General features: G+C 36.4%; 1 protein-coding gene across 1 annotated transcript in view; it reads left to right on the top strand.

Annotated features, from left to right (window-relative positions):
• Positions 1-27,671, top strand: part of CDH12 (cadherin 12) — a 583,296-nt gene that overhangs the window by 308,370 nt on the left and 247,255 nt on the right. The window lies entirely within an intron of this gene.

The raw sequence follows: 27,671 nt of genomic DNA, 5'->3' as shown, positions 1-27,671 counted from the left end.
AGTGATAGTTCTGTGATATGTCTGGACTAGTTCTGATTTTAATAACAGAGAATTTGGACTGGTCTTGCAAAGCATATTAAAATATTCATAATTCATTAATCAAACCTGAGCTATCTAACAGCAGCAACAAAATTCCAGGATGTAAATATACATAGATTAGCCTGTTCCTAAACTAAAACTGGATTCTGATGTCCTTTTTCAACTTCTGTAATAGCTTATTTCTTGATCTTCTTGCTAAATACCATTCCTCGAAGTGACTAAAAGTCAGAAATTCAGATCAAAACCCACTAATTGTAATATTTCATTCAATATTAAAGTTCCTTCTCATACAATTAAAGTGTTTTATTCTTTTTAATCCAGGAAAAGAAAGAACAAAATTATTTATTGTTGTTTGCATATTGTCAGACTAAGTCAAGACTGAGGAAATAGATATATTCTTTGGAATTTCATATGTGCTCCTAGTTCTCAGAGTAAGAACCTTTAGAAAAACTTTTTAAAAAAGAGAGAGCTTTTTAAAAGTTCATTGTGACAGGAAATAACATGGATCAGAAGAAGCAAGTGATTAAAACCTGATCAAGAGATGGATTTAGTGTACAACTTTTCTAAGATTTGAGGGGAAATCATTTAACCTCAGAAAAGACAGATGACTGGGTACAGAGCAAGATTCCATGTCATGCACAGCTATTTATTAAAATATCTTTAGCTTCTTATATAGGACCCTGTTCCTATTTCTATTCTTTGGTCCTCCTCCTTGAAGAGGATAAAAAGATATAAGATACATATGAATACTAGAAGCTTAAGATTCTTCTTTCTCTAGGTTGACCTGGGGGTTAATCAGTCTCTTGCTGGGTCTTTTTATTTACACAGTACCTCAGGCAGACTTTATGAGAAAGCATCCTTGTATTTTGTGCAGTAATAAGTTTCAAGACAAAACATACTAAGTTTCCACAATTCTGTGAAGGAAATTAAAGCTTTAGACTTCTGTTGGTCCAGTGGAGAAAAATTAGAAAATCCATTTCTCTTCATCTTCTCCAAAACACCTTGGTGGGAAAGTTAGAAAAATAAGGACTGTAGGACATCAGCCTCCTTTCACATGATGGGACTGTCTATCCACAGGATTTTCATATGGAAAATCCTACAATGTTTTGTTGTAATTAAAAACGTTCTAAGATGGAGAATGCTGGAACTGTAACACAAGATAGCGATTATCAATTCCAGTGTGTTTCATAATACATTATCAAATTTTCAGTTTCCAAAGCAGGACAGTGGTGTTACAATAAGAAAAATGCACCTGCTGTCATTTAGAATTTTTTTAATTCATTCTTTGTCCTACGACCCTTCATTCTCTCTTTTATTGTTCTCTCTTTCCCCTCTCTGCTCCTTACTGCTGGCTAGCCAACAGGGAGAGACGATGAAGCCCAGTACATGTGATTTTACCATTACTAGCAGAAGCCTCATGGGGCCTTGTGCTGGCCAGCCCACTGCCTGGGGGTGCGTGACTCTCCCTTTCCCTGGGGAGAGCTGGGCCCGCACGGCGACATCAGTGGTGTGGGCTATGCTGAGGGAATGTATGCAAATAATCTTAAGTGGGCTCGAGACTGAGGTGGAGGAAATCCCCTTCATGAACATGGGGTGCTCCCTGCTGAAGGGCTGAGCATGGCAATGTGCCGTAAGTCCCCCGCCAACCCCCCCTGCCCTTCTGCGCGCACACACACCAGTCCTCTGGAAGAAGCCAGACACAGCCCATGTCCAGGCCCCCAGGAGCCCTGAAAAGGTGGACAACAGGAGGGGATAGGAAGGGTGTGATTTTCACATCTGTTTCAACTGCAGGGTTATTAAGATTTTTTGTATTTGAGAACATGGACTATAAGAACTGGGAGCACATTACTGCACCAGCAGTGCGTCGTTAGTACCACAGGCATGACAAGGTCCCTTTTGCCCCTGACAGGCTTTTTTGAGGGTAACCAGAGGTAAAAATGGTGGACAAACCTCTCAGTGATTCCAGGCACGGTGACATGATGAGCTACCTCCTGTGAATGCATCTCCGCAGGTGGCCAGGGGTGATAGAAGAAGACTATGAAGGTAGAGCTTGGGTGAAGTCTGCCAGCTGATTGTGTGATGTGATTTGACTTGATTTGTTTTGATTGTATAAGCAATTCCACTGATGGAGGCTCACTGAAAATCTGAGGAAAGGGAAGGGAGATGTTTTTTGCCGTGGTCTTTCTGTCAGGCTGCAACTCCAGCTGGGCAAACTTTGGTATGTAGAAAAGACAGCTGAGGTGCTGGTGGCTCACATTATTAGCCCAAACCTGAGAGGGAGAAAGAAAAGAGGCAGCCCCTGAAGCAGTCTGTGAAGAGGTGGGACCCAGCTTAAAAACTCAGGGTTGCTGAAGGGTGGTTTCAGTCTCTGGTCGTACTCCAAGGTGATCAGAAGTCTCTGTTTTCTGTTATTTTTTGTGACCTGGTTGAGTCCATGTGTTCGGTCTTTTTGGCAGGTTTTTCTGTGAGCTGAGGGAAAGGGAGGCCAGACTTACCTGTAGAGAAGACAAGAAAGAGAAGAGGAAAATCCCCCACTCTCCTGACCCCATGCTAGATGCCCGCTCTGCTGCTATGTGAGCTCTCAGAGCAGAGCTGAGTAAAGGGGTTATACATTGGGAACGAAAGCCTGGCAGCTGGGCTTCTGGCACAGGGGTTCCTGCAGTGTAACTCTCCACAGCTTCCTCTGGAAAAGTAACGTCCAAAGGGGAGAGGGGAGTATAGCACAGTAAAAGAAGGAAAAAAAAAAATACAAGGAAGAAAGCTTTAAAACACAGTATCGTTGACTAAGTGCTCTCTGTACTTTAGTAGCTCTCAGTGAAGTGAGGTAGAGCTAACTGTATAAACCAGAATGTAAACCTGTAAGGGATGACTGTAATTGATAAATTTACATAGACATTTATTTTGAAAGGAAAGGAGAAAAAGAGAAAAGCAGAAGTTTAGGTACAAGTGCTTGATTTTTTCAGTTAAAATACCAAGTTTTACATGTTTGTTCTAAAAAAGAGATGAAACCCAAGGGTAAGAAGCAAGGCTATTGGATCGCTAACAGCTCTTTAAGTACACCAAGTAAAATATTCTTACCTGGTAGCAGAGTCATTCATAAGAGATACTGCAAAATGCATCGAGAAAGCAACAATACTGCTAATTAGCTGGAACATCACCAGAAACTCCTTCTCAAGGAGATCCTTTGGTTTGGTTGACAAAAATAGCTATTCATAGCAGTCTTGGCTGCAGGTTTTTTGTGGTGTTTTGTTGTTTGTTTTTTTTTTCCATACGTAGAACAAAAGGATGAACAATCTATTTCAGTTCTATGGGTATTGTTAGCTGTGCAATCTATAGCTTTGCTCTGATTGGATTTTGGGTTTTGGTTGTTTTGGGTTTTTTTTTATTACCATATCTCAATATGGGAAAAACAAAAGCTAGGATACTTTTCTCCTGAGGTCCGTTGTCATGGCTGAAGTTAAAAACATAAGAAAAATATGTGCTGAGATAAAGAGAGAACACAGGCACAGTTTAAACTGTTTTTTCTTTATAAATTTGGATCAGAAGTGTTATTGTTACTGTAACTAGACTAATACCTGTTTTTTATTCTCCCTATATATATAGTGTTCTTTTTTCCATAACACTACTTTGAGTGTAACAGCCCAGAGATTGATGCCTTGAGCTCCATCTTCTCTGTCTGTAGAGACAATTTTACCTAGATTATGATTAGACTGTTAGTGCTGGACAGCACAAATCAATCTGAAAGCAAAGTAGATCGTACTTTCATTTTGCCTGAATTCAGCTGGAAATCTGATCCATGTCTAAGTTAGTTATATGCAGAAACTTGTTGGGTCACTTTGTGTGCTACTTAAATCTCGGAACTCAAGGAGTCCAATCCATTGACTTCCCTCCTGGATGGTATTTTCTGGACATTCCAGCCTGAAGTGGTCCATCTGTTTGGACTAGCAGAAAATGCCTTCCCTCCACCCTTGCTCTTTCACAATTAATTGCACAGAGGAGAATACAATGACACTTTTTCTAAAACACTGACAGGAATTATGGAACCAAGCAATTAATCCCTTTGTTTTCATTTGTACCTACATCTCTGAGTTCAAGGAGATTTTAATGTTATAAGGAAGCCTCCTTTAACTACCAAATACATGCCCAGTACACCACATTATCTCCAAAACTCAGAGATATGTAAACTGAAAATTGTGCTCTCTTATACTCCCTTACATTCATGGAGTTTTTCAGAACTGTTTGCCTACCTGAAGTTAAATGATAAGGTGTCAAAGTTGATGCAAATGACAAATGAAGGAGGTGGAATAGGATATAAAAAAATACATGAAATACCATATTTTATGATAATACTTCTCTGCATCTTTCGGTCAATTGTTTTTCATATGACCTCCTAGAGGAATGCACAGACTGATGATTTGCAGACACAGGTTAAATCTAAAGCATGTACAGGCTTTTCTAGAGAGCTAACATAGCTTTACTTGTCCTGCTTTCACTGTGAGGGTTGGCATACATCTAGTATTGTATGATCGATGTGATCTTTGTTTGGCTTCGGAGTATTGTCTTAGTTGGGGATCTGTTAATGTTACTCTGATACAATCTGTGTGTTGGGGGAAGGCAAAGAATGCCATTTACATGAACTTTACATCTATTTGAATTTCTATAGATGTCTGAATTTTGCTGTTTTCAAATCGTGGATGAATCCATCTCTTCAATCACTGTCCTGCGTTAAATGCAGTTGTATTCTCCTTTCATCCAGATACACAGTATAACATACTGAATTCCATAAACTTTGTGTATTATTAGTTCAATTTCATTAGATATCCACACTCCATATTCCACATTAGACTTTTGATCATCTTCCATGAGTGAACTCTCCCATGGGCAGGTAGAAATTTTTTTTAAAAGGTAAAAAGAGGTAATGTAAGTCAGCGAGCATGTTGCAAGACAAGGGAGGGAAACATATACTTGCACAGGATGTATAGACTGATTTCTTCTGTTCTCAGCTGTGAATCCCCCAAAAAACCCCACAGCTGAATACATTATCTGCATGTCAATAATTTTTCTTGAATATCCCAATTTGCTATTTGGACTGTTTCTTTATCTACTTGTTCTGTCCTTTTTGGGGTTTTGATGTAGCTTTCATTTGATTTTTGTTCACAGCAAATATCCAGGACTGTATCCTTAAAGGGCTGCACACCTTTAACTTAGAATTTAAAGCTGAGATTGCTCAAGGGCTGGTATAGTTACTACTCAGTCTTCAGACTTGCACATTTTCTTCTCATGGTGCTTGAGTACAGTGATCATGAACTTCATGCTCTAGACTGTAAATACATTTAGGATAAAAGCCTATTAAAGCAAAAGGAGCTACTGTATTTATTTAGGGTTTTGCTCTTATCCTCTGCTTTTCTATAGCTCTGTTAGCCTAATATATCTTCTGTTGAATCCTTCTAAGATGCTCTGAACTATCAAAGATAATCCTACATCCTGTGTTTTGTCAAATCCAGTTGATCATAGTGCTAATACTTTAATCTCTCCATACCAACATCTATGTAATGCTTTCCTTATACTGTTGCAGGTTTGTTTCAAAGGCATGATGCATAAGATTTTGAATGGTTGCTTTGAAACTTTTATGAATTTACAATAGGAGTAAAAATAAGACTTTACTTCATTAAGGAGGTTAGCATCATCCTGTAATTTTCATAGTATGAATAGTCAGGCTGACTGACATGGGGTGAAATTCACTGTTTATGGCTTATTTGTTTTTTTTTCACTTTTTCTAATTTTGGATGCTTTTAAGAGCAGTAAATTCCAGAACACAATTATGCCCTTTGAGGAAATTTTTGGTCACTATAATAACTCTGGTTGGTCACCAAAAATCATTACTTACTACTGGTTTCTGATGCTTCTAGGTCTACTTTTATTTGAAATATTACTTTCAAGATATTAATTTATCTGAGTTTTTATTAAGACTTAATTTATATGGTTGACAAATATTTAATTCAAAACCACTTTTCAGCTCATTTCATCCAGGACAAGAGAAGACATAAGGATGTAATTCAGTCCTTTCCTGAATCACAGGTCCCTAAGTCTCCGAGATAGGACAGAAGTGTATTTCTTCTATCTGGAGTAGTGAATGTGAAAACAATGAGTAAATTTCAGGGTTCAGATTTATTTCAAGACAGAGTTTTGCAAAGAGCAGAAAAATAAGTAATATCCGGGAGAAGAAGTCTACACTGGATGTTCCTTGTTTAGTTTCTAAATTTTATTTTACCTTTCCTTTTAAAGCAGAAAGGATCTGAGCAATTCATAGCAGGTTGCACTCAGAATTACAAGAATCCTTGTGACTCCACATCATATCTAGACTCTCCTAATCTTGCTTGAAGGCAAAACCAGTACAAATGAATTTTAAAAACTTCTGGAACAGACTTTTGTTAGGAGTCTTTCACTGAATAGGGTATACCTATGTGTAGATTGGAAACATTCTTCTTTCATTTAAACTTTTTCCATATCTGCTCCATTTTAGATGTTAATTCAATAAATATGTTTCTGAGTGTTTTTTTTATTTATGTATAGGTTTTTGTAGTTGTATTATTTTTGTGTTGTGTGTAATAGTTAATTCTGTGGAACTGTGCAGTTGAAAATGGTGTTGCAGGAAAAATTGTGACATCAGCCATTGAGATTTAGCTAGCATAAAGTAGAATAAAGATGTAATCATGTAACAGAGGGCAGAACAAAGTTCACATTTATATAATGTTCCTATTATTTCTTTTACACTGGAAGCGTTGGGATTTTTTTTCTATGTGTTAATAAATATTTTAAGCTAAGTTATCAGTTGGAAGAGGAATGTCATCAAAGAAAAGGATTTCAGAAAGCTTAGTGGACAAATTTGTCTGACATGATGGGGATGTTGTGTTTTGGAAGTAAAGCTGTTGCTGTGAAACTACTGCTCTATACATATATCCCCAGGGGCATACAAGGAGGAATTTTTCTTCTATAAACTGTTAGTGTGATGCTTTCACGAATTTCCTGAAAATAATCAACAGGCTGTTGATAGTGTTTCCCACTGAAGATTGGCTATTTTGGTAGGCAGTGAACCTGAACAGGGAGTTAGCTGTTCAAAGTGCAGCCTGATTCCAAAGCAGCAGTCTGCAGTTAGAGATGTTAGTTTTAGACTGACAGGAAAGGTGATACTTTGAATATAGAATCTGAAGGGAGATAGCAGTTGCTCATATTAGTATTTCTTTAAGCAAGCTTTTCTGTTAGTTGGAAGATTCTTGTCAAATGTTGAACAAAATTGCTTGAAGTAAATGTATTTTTTAAAAATATTCTCATGAGCAACAATCTATTATTAAATTATCTATTATTATTACTGTGTTCAGCTCTGGGGCCCCCAATAAGAAGGACATAGACATGTTGGAGTAAGTCCAGAGGAGGGCCACGAAGATGATCAGGGGACTGGAGCACCTCCTCTATGAGGACAGGCTGAGAGAGTTGGCATTGTTCAGCCTGGAGAAGAGAAGGCTCTGGGGAGATCTTACAGTGGCCTTCCAGTGCTTAAAGGGGGCTACAGGAAAGATGGCGAGGGACTCTTTATCAGGGAGCATAGGATAGGATGAGGGGTAATGGTTTTAAACTGAAAGAGGGTAGATTTAGATTAGTTATAAGTAAGAAATTCTTTACAATGAGGGTGGTGAGACACTGGAACAAGGTGTGCAGAGAAGCTGTGGCTGCCCCCTCCCTGGAAATGTTCAAGGACAGGCTGGACGGGGCTTTGAACAACCTGATCCAGTGGAAGGTGTCCCTGCCCATGGCAGGGGCGGTGGAACTATGGTCCATTACTTCCTAAAGCATTCTATGGTTATTAATAAGATGTAAAAATTAACAAAGACCATAATACAAAACTATTTATATGTATCACATAGACCTCATTACATAACACCACCCCAATTTTAACACAATTATTTTACTTCTAAAATTATATGTAATACTTATACAAAATATTCTTTATGGTAAAGAAACTGAGTCAGAAATACAAAAAAGCTCATCCAAACTATCTAAGGAGCCAACGGGAGATTGAGGAATAGAATCTGACTTTTCAGCATCTCATTCTAAAAGCCTAGTTCTGAAAAATATATTGCTAGAAATTTAAAAAAAAAAAAAAAAAAAGAAAATCACTTTCTGCAGAGCAAATTTCTTGTTAGAATAATGTCTATTTCTATTAGAATAAATTTGTCACTGAAGATTTTCCACATACATACTGCTTTGCATTTTGACACAAACATATATCAGAAAATTCTAAATAAAATATTGCATTCTAAGCAGTTCATTTAAACAAGATCATTTAATTCTGTTATCTCTCTTTATGTGTGCTCTTGGTCTTTGATCTTGGTTACTTTTTAAAGAGGTAAGGTCATTAAACTCCCAAACTTTACTTCTTTTGGAAAAAAATATAGTACAAAGGGAGATTAACTTTACTTATGAAGATTCACTTATGAGATTTAAAATTAAGTATTTGGGGTATACTTGAATTAGAATGAAGTTTTTGAATTTAAAGAACTTTAGAATATTGTCATTTGTTACATATTAAATTTTTATTTTAATGTTTCACAAAATGGAACTTTTAATTTCTTTCTCTGTCTTGGTAGAAAGTAAATGTTGAATCATCGTATCTCCTATGAAACAGAAAAAATGAGGTTTGCATAATTCTAATTCTATCATGTCTATTACTCTAGAAGGTAAAAAGGCTTTTGTGAAGGGAATCAATACTCATCCCACTATGAAGGCCCAAGCAATTTCTTGAGTGGGGTGAAAGTGTGTATTAAAAAACATTTTCATCATGAAATATGAATCCCTCAAATTGTTTGGGATTGAAATGTTTTCAACATATAATATGGAGAAAAGAACAGTTTTACCACCAATTTTCCAGCAATAATCTAGTATTTAGTTGAGTACTTACTGACATCAAGGATATGGCTATAATAAAAAAACTGTAAGTAATGTCTTTTTTACAGAAAGTACAGTTCCTAAATAATTAAGATGCATAAATAGCATTGGAAGTATTCTTAGTACAAACCAGAAGTTAATCAAATGTTCTGTGATAGCTGTTGTTTCAGTGATGCATCTGGTTATTTTCCTTTTAGAGTAGTTAGCAAATGGTGAATACAGCTTGGCTGTTGACACTCCATTGTATTCTTAACTTGTTTTGGATCAGATCCAAAATCAATTGCTATCAATGGTGGTTTTCTGACCTATGTTAAGGAGAGTTGGATCTGGCTCTTACTCATCTAAAAATGTTCTATCATTTTCCATAATACTGTCACACTGAAACACTAAAGTGTTGTAGGGTTTTGTGCTTTTCTCTTGTTTCATTATGAGACATGGCATCTCTCTTGAGTAATGAGATGGAAATCAGTAATAATAGCAGTTAACAAGTAAGTAACATTCTTTGAAGATGTCAAAACAAATAACAACAAACCCAGAGAGAGAATTGATCTTTTTAGTAATTTTCCCCTAAATGACTAACAGACACAGGGCTTACCATCTATAAAATAGATTTTTTGTGAATCATGAGGAAAAAACAAAACAAAACATACAACAAGCTGTTATTCCACTATGGAAATGAGCTATTCTGGGAGCTGAACTTAAGACTAAATGGTACCTCTGCACTTGTTTATATGAAAGACAAATGCAGGATTTGGCAGCCCTGAGACATCATATGTTGAGGATGGCTACTTCCAGAAAAACCAGTTAGAACTGGAGATCATTAATGCTAAAGGTGCCTGAACAGTGTAAAGCACTCTTCAACAGCCTGAGAATATATGCCAGAAATATGGTGTGAATATTACAAACCACTTGGTTCTCCTTTGTATTTAAATGTCAGTCTTCCCCTGTCTGGTGGATTTCTTATAGTAAACAGTATGCAAATTTGCTACTTACTACAAGGATTAATTTTTCAATCATGATGTCTTGCATCTGTGTTTAGTGGTGATTTTCTTACATATTCAGAATTCCTGAGAATTTCTTTTGATTGTGTCTCCCTGTCTTCATGAGTAATACTAGGGCTTTAGATATGTGCCTGACTGACAGCCCTGAAAGGCAGAGGTTTTTTTTCATTTTATTCTAAGTTTATATAACATGGATAATGCATTTTCCATGATAGGTTCTTTTTACCTAACTTGAAATCCTGATGGAACATCATCAGGAGAAGTCTTCTTTACAGGTCTTGGTCACTTTGTCTATGTCTGTATCAACAAATGAAACACACCGGTATTATTATGATGAGGGTGGCGAAACACTGGGACAGGTTGCCTAGAGATGTGGTAGATGCCCCATCCCTGGAAACAATCAAGGTCAGGTTTGCTGTGGCTCTGAGCAATCTGATCTAGAGGAAGATGTCCCTACTTATTGCTGGGGGCATTGGACTAGATGACCTTTAAAGGTCCCTTCCATCCCAAACCATTCCATGATTCTATGAATCTCTGGCACTGTGGCTAAAACCAAAAGAACAGAGAACAGTAATGTAAGTAAACTCAATTTCCAAAACATGACGGTTTCATGCAAACTCCCTGTTGTTATTTGCTACCTCCTAAACCATGCATGGAAATATTTTGCAAGAAAACACTGAGGCTGCGAGTGTGCCAGAAACTATTCTAATAATTTTGCGGTGTGAATGATTGATCCCAGTGCCCAGAAACATTCACAGACAGGTAATTTAATAGCATAAACATATCTTTTGAGATTGCTGAAATGTTTTAAGTTAATTTCAAGTGCTTACTATATTTTTAAATTGTAGGACTCCATTTAATGCAGACGTTGGAAAATGGTGTCAGGACACTTCTCTGTCTGGATCATCACTGGACCCCAACTTCAGGTGTAACAGGATAGAGTGCTCACCTGTCCCCTCATCTAGAAGCATCTTTAAAGATGGCAGATTGAAACCAATCACAATGTTAATACTAGGAGTAGCATCAAGTCAGTTGAATCCACCAAAGGCGAAGTGTAATACAATTAAAACGGTGCTTAGTAATTGTTCCTGAGACCACCTGAGTGGGATATAGAAAATGATGCATGTCTTTGTATGGAAAGCTGCACTATAGTACCTTTATAGATCAGAGATGCGAATGCATCGCTTCACAATTAAACCAAAGCTAGCTCTGAACTCGCTAGCTGGGATGCTGGTAGTGATGTAACTGCAGAACTGCAGAGCTCAGTTTGGCCAGCTCTCCCCTCCAGCTGCCTTGTGGATTTCTCTTCAGAAAGACCAATAAGCAAAACAAAGGCTTACTACTGATTATTTGACAGATTATTGAGTATAAAGACTATTGATAATAAAGACTGTATCGAATCAAATGTCTTTGTATTATTCATGGATAGATTTTGTAGGATACACATACATTGGGGTGTGTGTGTGTGTTTACTGCACAACTGTTTTAAACATTAAATAACAAAATGTCACAATAAGACTGCAGGAGACTGGCACAGACATCCTATTTGCTTTAAGAAATAATGGGTTTGGAGTACACTGAATATGTGTTCAAACAGCATCTTGTCCTTGTTTTTAGTTATGCTTCTGCCTCAAGACCTAAACCATTCCTGTATTTGAATGCTTTATGCTTGCCACTTTTACAGTGTTATTAAAAAATGTCATGTTGTCATCTCTTGCTGCTGTGGAAAGTCACAAAACTGAATAATGTAATTCAGGTATTGTTCCTGGGCCACAACTGGGAGGATCTTTGCGTTTAGATTAATCTTCTTCAGCCAGCTCCTAGTATTTTAACACTGTTGTATTTTCACCCTGTAAGAAATCCCTGCTTTAAGATATCCCTTCTTTCTGGTTATATACAAATGAAATTCTTTGGTTATATACATATATATACATATAACAGTACTTATAAATGTACATTTCTTGTGTGCTTTTTGGCAATTGTCCTTGAAGTATTACTTTTCATAATTGCTGTATCCTTTTGTTGGAACTGACTGTATTGGCACGAAATGCTCTTGTTAAATCTTAGTCTTAGACCAAATCCTGAGGTACTTCATTCTTCCAAAATCAACATTAAGTGAAGCGTACAGAATGTAACTTTTTTTGGTGTGTGTCAGCAAAATGGAAGCATTTTGGCATTCTGATCCTCAGTTTTCTTAGGTCACACCTATGGAGAGGTTGTCATCAATACCTAAAATTCATAGAACTGTAGAATGCTTGAGGTTGGAAGGAACCTCTGGAGGTCATCTTGTCCTATGCCCTGCTCAGGCAGGGCTGTCTAGAGCCAGTTGTCCAGGACTGTGTCTGGATGGATTTGAATATCTCCCAAGTATGGAGACCCCACAACATCTCTGAGCAACCTATGCCAGTGCTGTCACTCTCACAGTGAAAACATTTTTTCCTATGTTCAGAAGGAATCTCCTTTGTTTCTGTTTGTGCCCATTACTTCTGGTCCTGTCATTTGGCACCACTGAAAAGAGCCTGACTCCATCTTATTTACACCTTCCCTTCAGGTATTTATATACATTGGTAAGATGTCCCTGAGCCTTCAGTCCCAGTTCTCTTAGTGTCTCCTCATATGAAAGATGCCCCAATCCCTTAATCATCTTTGTGGCCCTTCACTGAGCTCTGTCTAATACCTCCATATTTCTTCTGTGCTGGGGAGCTCAGAATTGGACATAGGACTCCAGGTGTGGCCTTGCCAGTGATGAGTAGAGGGGTAGGATCACCTCCTTCTACCTGCTAGCAATATTTTGTCTAACGCATCCTAGGATAACATTTTTTGTCTTGCCTGCAAAGGGCACACTGCTGGCTCACATTTCATTTGGTGTCCACCAGGACCCCAGGTCATTTTTAGCCAAGCTTCTTTCCCCAGCTGTACTTTCTGCAAAGCCGGTTGGTCACCAGCATATACTGGTGCATGGGGTTGTTCCTCCCTGGGTTCAGAACTTGCATTTCCTTTCATTGAACTTTGTGAGATTCCTGCCTGCCCATTTTTCCAGCCTGTTGAGGTCCCTCTGGATGGCAGAATGACCCTATGGTGTGTCAGCCACTCCTTTCAGTTTTGTGTCATCAGCAAACTTGCTGAGAGTACACTCAGCTGAATCATCCAGATCATGAATGAAGGTGTTGATCGGGATTGGACCCAATATTGACCCCTGGGGTACACCGCTAGTTACTGGCCTCCAGCTAGTCTTTGTGCCACTGATCACCAACATTTGGGCCTGACTGTTCTGCAAGTTTTTGATCCACCCCACTGTCTTCCCATCCAACCCATAGTTCAACAGCTTCTCTATGAGGATCTTCACTGATGTCAAGGTAGACAGTATCCACTGCTCTTCTCTCATCTGTCAAGCCAGTCATTTCACCACAGATGTTTATCAAGTTGATCAAGCATGACCTCCCCTTAATGAATCCCTGATGACTGTTCCTGATCACCTTCTTGTCCTTCATGTGTCTGGAAATGGAACATCAGGAATGGGAAATGGAGTTACAGGTATTGAGCTGGAGTTAATATATACAGAGATGATATTACGTATCTTCTGCTTCACACATTGCACAGTGACAGGTGGCGAGATTAGAGATAGTGATCAGTGCGAGGTGTTTTTTCTTTGTTTTTTAATTTACACATAATATATGAATTTATTTATTTATTACAGTAAGAAGAAAAGTAAATTGCAACTGGAAATGGACGTACGATTTAAGTCCTTTAAATTGTAATAGGGTGCGTTGTGTTTGCACACTGCCCTATTAACATTACAATCATTGTTAGGAGAATGAATTCATGTTGTTCCATACTCTGCACTCATTATAACCTTTTTATTTCTGCATAACCATACTGTATTGTTCAGATAAGCAATAGCAAGCCATGTTAATGCCAATTCCATCTCTGTTTAATTCCACTGTCTTCATTTGCTCAGTGCTTGGTGCTTATAGTGAAGGTCATAAAAAAATAAAATAACATAAGCACCAGAAGGTGAAAGTCTGACCTTATTTAAGTGAATGTGAATTTAGCCATAGGTGTCTTTGTAGTTGAAATTTCTTCTGTTACTTCAAGACAATGTAGATATAAAGGGAAAAATCTTAACTGAAAACAAGCTGAAAATTGTTTTGAATTTGTGTTACACCTACTTAGGAATGAATTAATCAGCCAAACTTTGAAATAATTTTTTAAATGAACTGTAAAAAAACCCAAATCAAATTTATTTTGATTTTATTTTCTTAAATTATATATAATTACAATTAAAATACAATATTATACAATATTACAATATAGTTAATATTATATATAATATTTTTAATATTGTAATATATAATACAATAATACAATATACAATACAAATTACACTGAAAATAACAATAAATACAATTATAATACATCAAGTATAAAGAAATGAAAATATTAAGATTGGAATATTGGAGATTCAGGTACACCTTTAACTTGTCAGAAAAAAGTATAAGAAAATCAAATTGCAAAACATATTAATTTAGGCTTATGTTTTCTGACAGAAAAGCTCTTATTAATGTATTTATTAAAAATTTGCATGTAACCTGAATTCTCTGGGATGACAATATTTACTACATGAATGGCATAAAAATAAATTATGTTAGTTTCTGAAAACGTAACAGTTTATATAGTGATAAGCCAGACATGCCACTTACTGTCTGTAGCTGCTTTTTCACATAGCTGGCATGGATAATTTGCTAAGAAAATAAGATATTGACGAGATATTTTTTAAACAGGTCTTTCCCTGTCTTTGCTACCTTGTCTTGCCCATCCTTCCTAACTCTTGAGCAATGAAAATTATGCTATTTGCCTCGGTTATTTCACACAGAGGCTCTGCATTTCTTCTTTTCTGAGTGTTCATTGAGAAATTCAAGAGGAGTTACTTGCCTTTTAAAAAAAATAATCAAACCTATTATATTTCCTTCCCCTATTTATAAATTACAAACTAGACTTTTTCCTTGGAACTATATAAAGTTAAGGCCCATAGTCTACACCTAGAAATGACTTCAATTCAAAACACCATTCTATGTTTTAGATTACTGTATAGATGCTCAGAACCTGTGTATCAAACAGTTTTCATTTAGGAAGCTACTCAATATATATTTTACAATCAAATTGTGGGGACTTATTTATTTCTTTATATTAACTGTCTGTACATTGGCATGCAAGACAAATTAGTTTTATTTCAGGGTTTCATGATTCCAGAATTAAGTTCTGTTTCAACCTCAAAATGTCTCAACTTTGCAGCAGTTTGTGATCTCTCAGGGGGGAAAAAAAAGTCTATTTCATAATATTCAAGGCATTTTTTCAGTTTTATCTGAAGAAAAAATCATTACATTTGAACTACTTATAATTTTAGTTTTTGACAGAATTACACCTTTGCATGCAAGTTGCAATATAAGAGGTTCATATCACAGTACATGGCTTTTTGTGCTGTTCTCTAAGGGAGGTGTTCTTTTCACATGTACCTCCATAATATGTTTGAGAAGAAATCTCCTTGTACATTGATAGAGAAGTATGCATAAAGTCATAGCTAGCTGTGGAGAGTGTATTAGTTATGGAAAGTGTACAATGTATGAATGTGGACACATGTGTGTGTGTGTATTATAGTAAAGATACCTTTCAATTTTTTTGAAAAAAAATGTGTTATTTGGAAGATTTCCGAATCCCAGGTGTAAAGGTGTTGTAGTTAATGAAAGTATTTGCTTTGTAGGAGGCCTCTGTGCTTCACTAAGTAACAGCTGGTATTGTGTTAGAGAATAGATCTCACTATTTTTAGCAGAAAAAGACATTGTGTTAAGTGGAAAGGTCTGGTTTCTTTGTTTTATTGGTAAAAGAATATGATCTAACAACGTTTACCTACTATTTTCATTGAAAGTGGAGTACACAAATACCATGATCTTGGAAGGAAATTGCTTGTTGCTTAACAGTTGTGTTAAATTATATATTACAGGAGTTGCACTGCATACCAAATTGAGAGTCAGGTGTTTACAGTGTGATTTTTAAAAAGAAGATGGAATACCCATACTGTTTACAGGAACAGCTATCATACATCTACCTCTGAGTGATGTGAACTTTTAGCTCTGAAATTATGATAGTATCTTTCACAGCTCTTCTCTCATTTATGAAATGTGCATATTTATCCTGTGATGGTATTGCAGCATAAGCCTCTTTTTGTTAAGGAACACAGCAACTGACCCAGACTATGTCCATTCTCCATTCTACCTTTTGGTTCACCTCACACATAGCAGGACTTCATGGCTATTTAGAGACAGAAATAATAGGGACTGAATTTCTTACATTGAAAATGTACCCTGTAACAAAAGCATACCTATGGAAAAAGACATAATGACGAGTAAGACACAATACCTTAGATATCAAAGTAAATGTATGCAATTTTATTCCTCATCTTCTTCTACTCCTTCCCCCAGTCTGGATCATAGAGGAAAAATATTTACAAAAAGGTCAAAATCTGACACTTTTAACTAAAATGAAGAAATTCTTTAAAGAATAAATAGTAGCAGGAGACCATTTACTTAAAAATTTGATAGCATTAACTAAGTTAAGAAACGTAACGCTAAAGTTCCGCGCTGTAGAAGATTCTGCGCTGTAGAAGATTCATTAGTGTGTAACTAAATGTGGTATGAGTGTGTTGATAGTTTGAAACCTGCACTGGGATTTTAAAGAATACTTATGCTTTCCATTTTTAAAAATTTATTTACCAGGTATTGCTTTATTATTTAACAGGTTAGCTGAAGTTAGTTTGCACTGCAGATGTATTACCTGATCATTTTTGTAGTAAAGTATCATGGCACAATATTAGTTCATGAGACTCTGTGGGAATGTCTAATCAGTAAACTGGGGTATGTAGCTGTAAAAGCTTTCAGGGAAAGAAAAAACACTTGACTAGAATGTATCTTAAAAAAAAAAAAACAAAAAACCCCAACCCAATATTTTTTTCTGAACACTTCTACTAAAGGAAGCTTGTGGCAAGTAATGTTGGGATTCTGTGCATGTAATATTTGCATCTGATCTTAGCAAAATTTCTATGATCTTTTCATAAAGGGGAAAGAGCTAGATGCTAGCCAAGAAAGATAAATCTCATTTTGAGAAAAATGTCTGTGTTTAGGTGGAAGAAAACTTATTGACATTCTTTTCTAATAATGGACTATCAGTAGCCTAAATGACTAAATTTCAATTGGATGATTAGTTATGATGGTGCAAACTTAATGAAATAGATCACTCATGAACACCTTGTGCAGTTTTAATGACATTGCAAGTCATACAGGAATGTTGGAGAATTCTTTACAGTGGGACTCTTGGTTGTGAAAAGTAACACATTTGCACCAAAGCAGAACTTCTGAAAACTTCTGGATACTTCGGTTTTGGTTAAAATGTTGTATACCACCTTTTCTTGTGAATAATTCCATCTATGTGTACATATGTATATCACATTTTAGCAATGAGTTATTAAGAAGTTTAAACTTTTAATTACATGTATATGTATTAAAAATGTCTTTTTCACTTGTTCAGGAATTATAATTCATTAATATTTTGAGTAAACTATGTTTATGAAAAAGATTGTGACATTAGAAGTCATTCTTGGAAACATTTAAATGCAATTTAATGAATTTATTGACATTTTTGTTGCACTTAATCTGCACAAATAAGAATAGTCTCTTGAAGAAACGTATGCAAGGTCTGGACCACAATTGGGCTACAGATTTCAAGTAAATAACCTCAACTCACTGGAACAACTTTCTTTGAAACCATAGTGAAGTCAAAGCATGGGATGGATTTTTCTGGTGGGATGTGAGGGATATCTCCTGCATTGTTCTTTTGGTCTCAAACTTACTGTTTGCTGGGTGTGATACTGTAATAATGTATTTGAACAGCTATGTTGCAGTTACTTCTTTGTGCCCTGCTATGCTGTTAGTGGTATTTGAGCTAATTAAGACTAACTCAGATACATCTGTGTGAGTTACAACCATTCCCAGTCTGCTTGCTGTTGAGGATGAAAATCACTCATATGTTCTGGAACATGAATACTTGTGTCTGATGTTTTACAAAACATGATACTCTTGAGCTTTGTGGTATGAGACCTGCATGAGAATATTGCTAATGTGTATAATTCCAAGTGGAGGTGGACTGGAAATATGCCTATTAGTATTGAGAACGAGGCATAAAACCAGACAGCATTGTGCTACAAATTAAAGGGTACAGATGTCATCCCTATGGCTGTAGTTTTCCTGTATACTTTAAAAAATTTTTTAAAAGTTTGGAAAAAGATGCATACAAAAAGGAAGATAATTTACCATCTGAGTAAGTTTAGATACAAAGGATGAAAAGTTGAGGTGGATGTAGACCTAAACAATACGAAAGCCCCAGCTGCTTGAAAAGCAGCACATCTATTTAGAAAGGCCACTTTCGTAAGTATTTTACTTATTGGGAGACTGACTGAAACACTGTAAAAATCTGTTGGAAGAGCAACAACATATACTTACTTCTAGTGATTGTCAGTTGCAACCAGCATTGCCTATGAATCTGTTGCATTAGATCCATAGTTATACTGAGATACAGGATTTTTTTTTCTGACCCATCCTAACCATTATTTCATTACTCTTTGTTTTGAAGAATTAGGGTTTTCAAGAAATTATATCTGTGGATTGATTATTAAACTCACACATATACCTTCTTGAATTAGAATATAAATGATGCAAATACAGACACTTCTATTTTGCTTTCAGGTTTTGATTTTGAGTTCTAGACTTTACATGTCTTTTATTAATAAACTTTTTCTTTGAAAAAGTAGCACTTTCAAAATGAATGCTCAGTGCTACAGCACAGCAAATTAATCCATTATTACAACACACTTCTTATGCAAGTACTTAGAGGTTGTTCTGGGGCATGTGTTTTACCATTGTTTACAAGGCAGTAGAGTTCTATGAATGTAAGTCTATAATTAATTATTTTCTAAACCAAATTAAAGCAATTTAATTCTGGTATCATGTTCACAGAGATCAGGATTATTTATTATTAATACAGTGTATTCTTCAACAAATTAATATTTTATTATTAATATAATCATAAATAAGTAATTTGTATCTTTTATATCATTAATGAAATAGGAAAAATATGCTTTCGGTTGATTGCAAATGTGCTGCTGTGCAAATGTCAGTGTGACAGAGGGAGTTTACTTTATGCCATTTTCTATAGTTTTAATTAAGCAATAAAAGAAGACATCCCAAATAATTACATACTGTTTCCTGGTTCAAGGATACAAAGCTAAACCCTATGCAGACAGAAAGAGCACTAGAAAAAGAAACGTGACACTTTCCTGCTTAGCATAGAATAACCTTAAGTACTTCAAAATATTAGCATCATCAACACTCAGACTGTATTAACAAATTTTAATTAAAGATGAGCTGATATCTAAATCTGGCTTACTTGTATGTCCCAACATCTAAAACCAGTAGAGGCCTTACCTTGCTAAATACTCATTTAACTTACAACATTGAACTGCATAGCGCTGCCTAGTTTTTGACACAAATTTAGGTAAATTAAATAACTACAATCATTTTTTTAAAAGAACTCGGTTCTTAAAACAGTAATTAAGTTTCTATAGCCAGCATTTCTGAGCTTAGCATCTTCCAAATATAATTCTGGAGACATGTAAATAAAATCCATATCTTCCTTTTAGAGTTGAAGTATCTTGAAGAGAATACAAGATGAAGCTGCAGCATCTTATGTGTAGCCTGGCAGCTATAACACTCACCTGCACTCACCTGGGAAGAAACTTGGAACTTCTGGTCTGTATCATAAACAAGGTTTTTCTCCTCCATGCTGAGTCACATCACAACTGAGCCCAACGCTTTGGTTTTTTTGGGCACTTTTCCTGTCTGCTAAAGTCCTTTCTGCACCAGAAGGTGCTCCAGATTTCAGCAAGAGTGGTCTGTGCCGTCACCCAGTCTTCTGACAGTCTGGCCTAAGGAAAGCAAATGTAACTAAACTTCAGTGACAAAATGCAGTATTTGTTTCTGGCATGATACCCTCCTGTCATTTTCGAACATCCTTCTCATCAGTCCTGTACCTCTGTGTGTCATCTGTTATGAAAGTTTTGTGATCATTACTTTTTGTAGTAAGATAAAAACCATTATATCACAGAAGCTAAATAAAAATTTAATCACGGGATGAAAACATAAATTTAATAGTGTCATCCTGATTAGAGCGTGCTGTAGAAGCTTTTCCCAGTCAATTTTTTTCTCACTGCTGCAAAATTGGAGATCAAAGTGGAAAGTTGCTTGCTGTTGTCAGCGATTGGATTGGTAAGTACGTGCAGTTGCTGCAAGCATTACAAATGCTAAAACCATGATAAAGTTGTGTTAGTAACATATAGTGCCAATAAAGACTTTATTCTACCTTATTTGCAGGAAACCTCTTCCTGAATATGTGTCTTAAATTATATAGGGAGAATTCACTTGTAGAGGATGTAGAGAAAACTATAATCTTTACTTTCAAAATCTTGCAGAAGCAAAGAAAGTTATATTTTGATTGTTCTTTTTTGGAATAATAGTTTTCTCTCAAGTTCTTGTATCTTGGGAAGCAGATAATTTTCCAGGATATATAACAGGTGTATCTATTCTGTAGATAAATATATTTCATTCTAAGGGCATCTCCAGGCAAGGGGATAACTTGAGAGAGAAATGCACAGGGTACAGGAGTAGGAGCTCCCCTTTTAGCACTGATCCTTGCAGCACGTATCTTACTGTAGTAGTTGAAATTAACAGGGACTTTTTTGCATTCCTCCTCTCTCCATTCTTATTGGGTCTCTCTGTACTCCTGTTTATCAGTGTAGCCTGAGAGTTTTGAATATGAAAGGATATAGATTGTTACCACCTTGCTTCTTTCTATTATCAACAATCAGCACAATGCAGTGTTGTATATAAAATGTCAATGTCTGCAAAAAGTGCAACTGGAACAAACACTTACCATATCAATGGAACAGAAAGCAAAACTTTTCAAACAGGGACAAACATGATCTCAACTCAACCAAATTGTTTGTACATCTGCTAGATTTTGTACAGGTCTCAATTTATTTTTTAGTTTGTTCCCAGTCTGCATGGAGCATAAAGTACTTTGGAATACTTTTTAACCATTTGGAGCTTTTTGATCTGCATAAGAGTGTAGTGTATTTGTTAGGATTCTATCACAGTCCAAAACCAAACCTCAAGTTGCTATCATCTGTGACATAAAGAACAGTCATTCAGTTCATGGATTTAGCTTGGATATCTCCCATTCCCAGTCGCTGTCCTAAATTCTGGGCAATGATATATCTCTTACAACCTTAGTGAAAAAGTCTTCCTGACATCAGTACCATACAATAATATTAACCCAGGTTCTCCTGTAGTCCTAATGGAGAAGTGTGTGTTTTCCTGAAATCATTTGAGAGATCTGGATTAAAAGGAAGTTTATATTGTAAACCTAAAAAAAAAAAATTTAAAAAAAAAAATAAAAAATTGAGTGGGGTACTTAGAGGATTAAACAGAGGTTATTTGGAAAGCAGAAAGGCAAGGTTTGAGTCAAGTCTATTTTTTTACATAGGGTTTGAACTAAATCTGAGATCTAGATCTAGTCTTATAGACAGACAGTATGCTTTCTATCAGCCTTCCTATATGCAAAATGAACCAGGCATAAAAATCCTAACTCAGTTTATTCAGTTTATGCCACTAGTATTGGGCAGTCTTTGCATGTAATTGATTCCATGTTGAGTATAGATGGAGCTCTATATGAAACAAGATACCAAATAAATTAGAATTTTCCAGTTTCTTGACCCTAGTTTTGTGCTCATGATTACTTTTAAAATTTTGCCAGTATCTAAGAACAGACTGTGTTTTGTTAAAAAAGATATAAAAATGTGAAAGTGCACAATATGTTTTATTTGTCAGTTCAATTTTTTTTATTCGTGGATCGTTTGGCATACTGAGTGACTGTATAATACACAGTAGGGCTAGCACTGCCTGCCCTCCGGTGGTATGTTAAATTCTTCACTGGAATCTTATGATTATTTGCTGAACCATCACCATAATTGTCCCATCTGCCTCCATTTCTTTCTAGTTATAATAATCTCTCCCCTTAGTCCTCTTTCCTTTCGTTACTCTCCATGGCCTCAGGCAGGTCACTTGCCCTCTCTTCTAATGCTTCTCCATCTGTAAAATGGGAGTAATCTGAGTTGTTGGGAAGATTAATTAGTGAATTAATATTTGTGAAGCACTTGAAAGATGAGAAGCACTAGATAAAGGCTAAGTAGTGTAATTATTATTCTCAGAAGTGCCTTCATGAATAGGGGAAAAAAAAAGATACAGGGTTTCTGCAAGCTCTGATTAATAATCAGTATAGATGGTTCTGGAGATAGCTGAACACCATCTAGTTGGCTATGCTTCTAAAGAGACAAATTAACGTGAATGAATATGTAGCATTTACATTTCTTACCCACCATTTTTAACAAACAATATTAATATTACACATTTTCTCATCAATCACGAATCACAACTTGCAACTGTGAGAGAGAATGGAACTCTGTGAAGTTTAGAAGCAAAGCGTGTACCTTCTGGCTTCCAAATTCTTCTATTCTCACACTATATACGTGAGTGTCTTTTAAACATGCTACTTATTATAGATGCAAATGGAACTGTGAGAGTAACTGAGAATAAATATTTTAAGGTAATATCTTACAGTCTCAACTTTGTATTGTGATTATAAGACCATCTTCTCCTCCCCCCCCCCAAAAAAAAGGTCATTTCCTAGTGCTATAATTAAGCCATCTTTCATTCCTCTATATTCAGAAAAAGGGGAAAGAGAAGCTAATGGCCCAAAATGAGTATGATCACATAATGATACTTTCTGTCCAAAAAATATGTAATTATTAACTTGACCATTTTTTTTAAAAATATATTATATGATAAATCTGTCTTCCATGGCTATTCTATTCAGTTTAACCACTGAAGGACAAATTTTACTACTTAGCCAACTGTCTCAGACCACGTTGACTGATAAAGGGTGGCTGTGCTCTGTGGAAGCATGTTCTCTTCCAACATGTTTCCGCAGCAAGACCGTATTAAAGAAACTGATCCACCATGCTCTGTACTGGTTTTTGGTAGTAAGCTGCAGTGAAGTACAATTAAAATGATACTTCTTTATTCTCCCTGTGGGATATGATGCCCAAGTTTATGTTGCCAGACCGTTGCCTCTGCTTCCCTGATTGAAGGGGCTGCAGCTGAGGCATGGCTTTTGCTTCGTTTCCCTGAGCTAAGGAGGCTGGTATTTTGTTCCGTTCTCTTCCTGCCCTCTCCAGTTTCATGCTGGATAGAACTGAGTTTCACATTTCATATCATGATCTGATTCTCTGTCTTCTGAGCTTTTAAAATGTTAGTATTGGTAGATCCCATTGGAAATAATGACTACAGGATAAAAAAAAATTAAGAAGAGTTTTGTACATTATTGCATTTTTATTCTTCTATCTCCGCTGATAATCTAAGGGAAATCTTAGGAAACCTGGTAATTATAAAGGCCCATGAGACTGACGTTTTCGAAGTGCAGGACAGAATCAAAAACAGGCAGATGAGAAATAACATGCAGCTCTGCAGAAGCAAGCAATAATTTTGTTCAGAATTTTGTTATGGGCTATAAATAAGCAAACTAATGAGGTAGTAATACATAGCATGCTCTCTGTAATATGAGGGCATTGGAAGGGCTAATGATATGGGTGGTGCAAGCAAGAAGGAATAGAGTCAGGCCCTGCTAATCAGTGTCAGTGTCTGTGTACTAGATTGAAATCTTCATGTTCTTTGGTATCCAGAAATAAGATCTATATACATTATGCAGTTCAGCTTCTTTATGTCATGAAAACCATTTAATTTATTAGACACTTGGGTGCAGTACAATGCTTTTGGAAGTAACTGTCTTGCCATTAGGCACATAGAAGGAAAGGTTCTGAAAGTTCTGCTCTGCTCAGAAGACTGGGATGAGGCTTTACCCTCGTGTTTGCTGCCAGCTTGGTGTGGTGTAGCTTCAGTATTCCCAGAGCAGAATCTAGCCTAAGTGCTAACCAGCATGGTCACACGTTAGGGGAGAGTGCTGCCCTGAATGAGAGCTTGTTTTACTGGCCACTGTTCACATCAGCTTATTCTTTCAAGGCTTGGCATCAAAATAATATTACTGATACTCTATAATAATAGTCCAGCCTTCTTTCCTGTTTGCTGTACAGAAGGAAGTTGTCCTCCAGCCAAGGAGCTGGTGTCTGTCACCTGAGAGAAAACTTGCTTCAAACCATGATGAATGAGAGAGAACTAGGATTTAAAACCTTTCCAGTCATGCTCCTTTACAACATTTCCAGGTCCTCCTGAACAGTAGTGATTCTAAAAGCAATTTTGTCAGCACTTAATTCCTTTTCCTACATAAGAAATTTTTATGTATATATGGAAAAAAAGAAGCTGTTGTTCCCCCTCTATTTTCTCCTTCTATACCTATCATTCTAGCACTGACAGAAAAGGCAGAAGAAAGTGCTCCTAAGACTGTCCAAAAAAAAAACCCACACAAAAGAGAGCAAGAAAATGAGGCAGAAGGAACATTACAAGAGCTGGGGAAAATAATCCTTGGAGAAGAAAGATGGGAAGTGCTTGTGGTACTGGGATTGTGGAGGAAGAAACATTAATAGGGAATTAGTAAGTGGAAAGAGAGCAGATTAAGGTAAGAAACAGGATGTTTCCTATGCCTAGAGAATAAGTACATTAAAATAACTTCAAGAGAAAAAGCAGATCTTTTTTAAGAATTTAAAAAACAGATTATAAGATGACTCTGAAACAGACAAACTGAAAAAGAGAAGTGCAGTATCATATAAGGAAAAACAGTCAAGAGTAAAACTAAAAATAAACAACAAAGCAGAACAAACAAGAAACAAATTCCCCAAAGTTAGAAGACTGAAAACTGGTCAGAGACATGCAAGTTAGGACTGCTGGAAAGTTAATTAATGGTTATATTTGTTTCTATATTTTTCTGAGCTTTTCCAGAAACCAATTATGTCTGACCAATCTCAGACAGAAATATTGTCACCTCCTAAGATCTGATTTTCTCTAGGTGTTTAAAAGCCCTGTGGTTCCCCTGAAAAATGGACAGATATGATAGTTTATGACACTGAAAATGTGGCCCTTAAAGTGTATTAGATTTATAGTTTTAGTCTGAATAAGTAGCAGAGCAGGCTTCAGCTATAAAAATGCCAGGAAGAATCCCAAGACTAAACTGCAGTTCAGTTTCGTCCCCTTCAAGGGGACAAACAACCCCTCCTTGTTCAGAGAGATGGGAACAGGGAGGCTAATGAACAGGTATAAGATATTTATGTGGTTACAAGAAGTATATTGCATCCCTGCACACTGTTTTCTGCACTACCCTCTCTTCCCTATCCCTGCATGCCAAAGCAAGTGGATGGTAAAAGGGAGTGAGTAGACAGAGATCTTACTGGGAAGTTTTAAATTGCTGCTGAGACAGGTCATACCACAAATCACACTGTTCCCTTCACCTGAACAAGAAGAATGTGAGGGAGGAATTGTACTTTAGTAAGGATGTCCCTGAGTCATTCAGTCTCCCACACTGCTCCTTTGGCACAATGTACAGGGGTCTCTTGTTTTTGCTGTTATGCCTAAAGGAGGTCTATGGCACCCGGCAAAAAGGAGACTCAGACCAGAAATTACGTGTCACACTTTGCTACAAAACCATGCCCTTGGTTACAGTTGTGTATTTATTTTCAGTTTAACTGTATAGGTGTATTGCTGATAGAAATTTTCAGCAGAAATAAAGTAACTTCAGATATAAAATTTCCTCTGTTCTGTAGAGTACTTTCTAGTAGTTCTGAGGTTCTCAATTCGTACTGAAAGACATACTGAACAGACTGAACAGAATTTGGATTCCATGTTTTAACAAAACTGCCTTTATAATACGTATCTGTAAATAAATAGTATTGCAGACACATATCATATTCAAATACTTATTAATTCTGTTTCTTTCTTTGTAATTATGGACAACCATAATTCACTTGATGCCTGAATATAAGCTATATTCCTCTGTGATACAAAGTATATTTTTCTCAGATAGTAGAAAAACTGAAGAGGCATAATCAAAACAGTGGTGGCCTGTTTCCATTTCACATCTTCTTTCTATATTTATTTCCCTTTTCTCTTTACCAAATCTGAATGCATCCTTAAAAACATTGTCCTTCCATGTTTCCTTTCACTCACAGGGCTCTGGACCTTCTCTACCCATAAGTTCCCTACTCTTGGGAAGAACAATGTTCTTTTATACCTTCCAGAACTTAATCATGGAGTATTTAGTCACCACCAGCCTCCCTGCTGTCATTATGCTTTTGGAACTGTTCCACTGTGATACTAGGATGCTCCAAAATTTGTATTTGTTTCTTTATGCATTTTCTGGACCTTTACTTAAATCGAGGGTTACCTGTGCCTCTTAAATATCTCCAACATTGTGGGGATGTTGCCAAGGAAATAGAGAACACTAACATTGAAATGTCTCAGTCTACCACACATTAATAAAAGTGTACAACAAAGCTCAAACTGTACATTGCATAACATAATCAGAAATATCTTAAAGCAATATACTGTACGACTTACCTTATCTTTGGAAGTTTGTCCTAAGTAAGAATAACGGTACTGACTGTTATTGTTAAACTGGAAGTGAGAACAGGGATCAGATAAGAGCAGGAGTGCTTTGGATTTGAGCCCCTGCAGATATCAGGAGGAGAAGTCTCATGATGTGAGCAGTTTTCCACTGAGTACAGCTAGGATTCAGTTGTTTCCTTCCATTCAGATCACATCTTTACCTGAACATCAAGAACCTGTAGAACAAGGTTCTGAACTAAAGCACTGAATGTTCAAGATTACACTTTTTGTTAGATGCAAGTAAGTTTCCTGTGTTGTCTGTACTCACTGCAGCCAGAAAGTTTGGAAGAAAATGATCAATATCAAAAATAAAATATTGGATGATGTTGCAGGAAGGTTGACATTTGAATTCCGGTGTAACATTCATTGATGACAAAATGTATTGCTTTTACATGAGATCTCACTAATTTATAAATCTACTGTACAGTTCTACTTAAATCAATGCAGCTATGCTGATGTAAGCTAGATGAAAATTTGGAGTTCTGTCTGATCAGTTCTTTTGAAATGTATGGGGATAAGAATAAAGTTTCAGTGCTAAAATGCATGGCAATTGTCAGGTACTACTGAGAGTTATCTAGTCTGGTTGTCCCTGGCTGCCATGGGGAGATAATGGTTGCCAAAATGTGGAAAATATGATGGTTGTGAAAGTTCAAATGGTTCAAATGGTTTCCTTTTTCTTCAGAGCGTTTTTAATGTCCTTAAGTGGCTTATTATTTATATGTTTTTCTCTGCAGAGATGAAGGATAAAGACAGGTTTACAAGGTCTCTTCTAAATAGTCTTTTATTCTGCCGGTTTTGCTGCTATCCTAGAGTATTCCCACACACGATTTCTAGTTACTGGTCTTGCAGCCAAAATGAAGAAGACGATACCTGTTTTTGTTGATTACTTATTAAAAAAGAAAAAAATATTGAGCAAATT

The sequence above is a fragment of the Athene noctua genome, chromosome 2 (genome assembly GCF_965140245.1).
Source record: "Athene noctua chromosome 2, bAthNoc1.hap1.1, whole genome shotgun sequence".
Classification (NCBI taxonomy): Eukaryota; Metazoa; Chordata; class Aves; order Strigiformes; family Strigidae; genus Athene; species Athene noctua.
The sequence above is the reverse complement of the archived record's forward strand: the minus strand, read 5'-3'. Positions and strand labels throughout refer to the sequence as shown.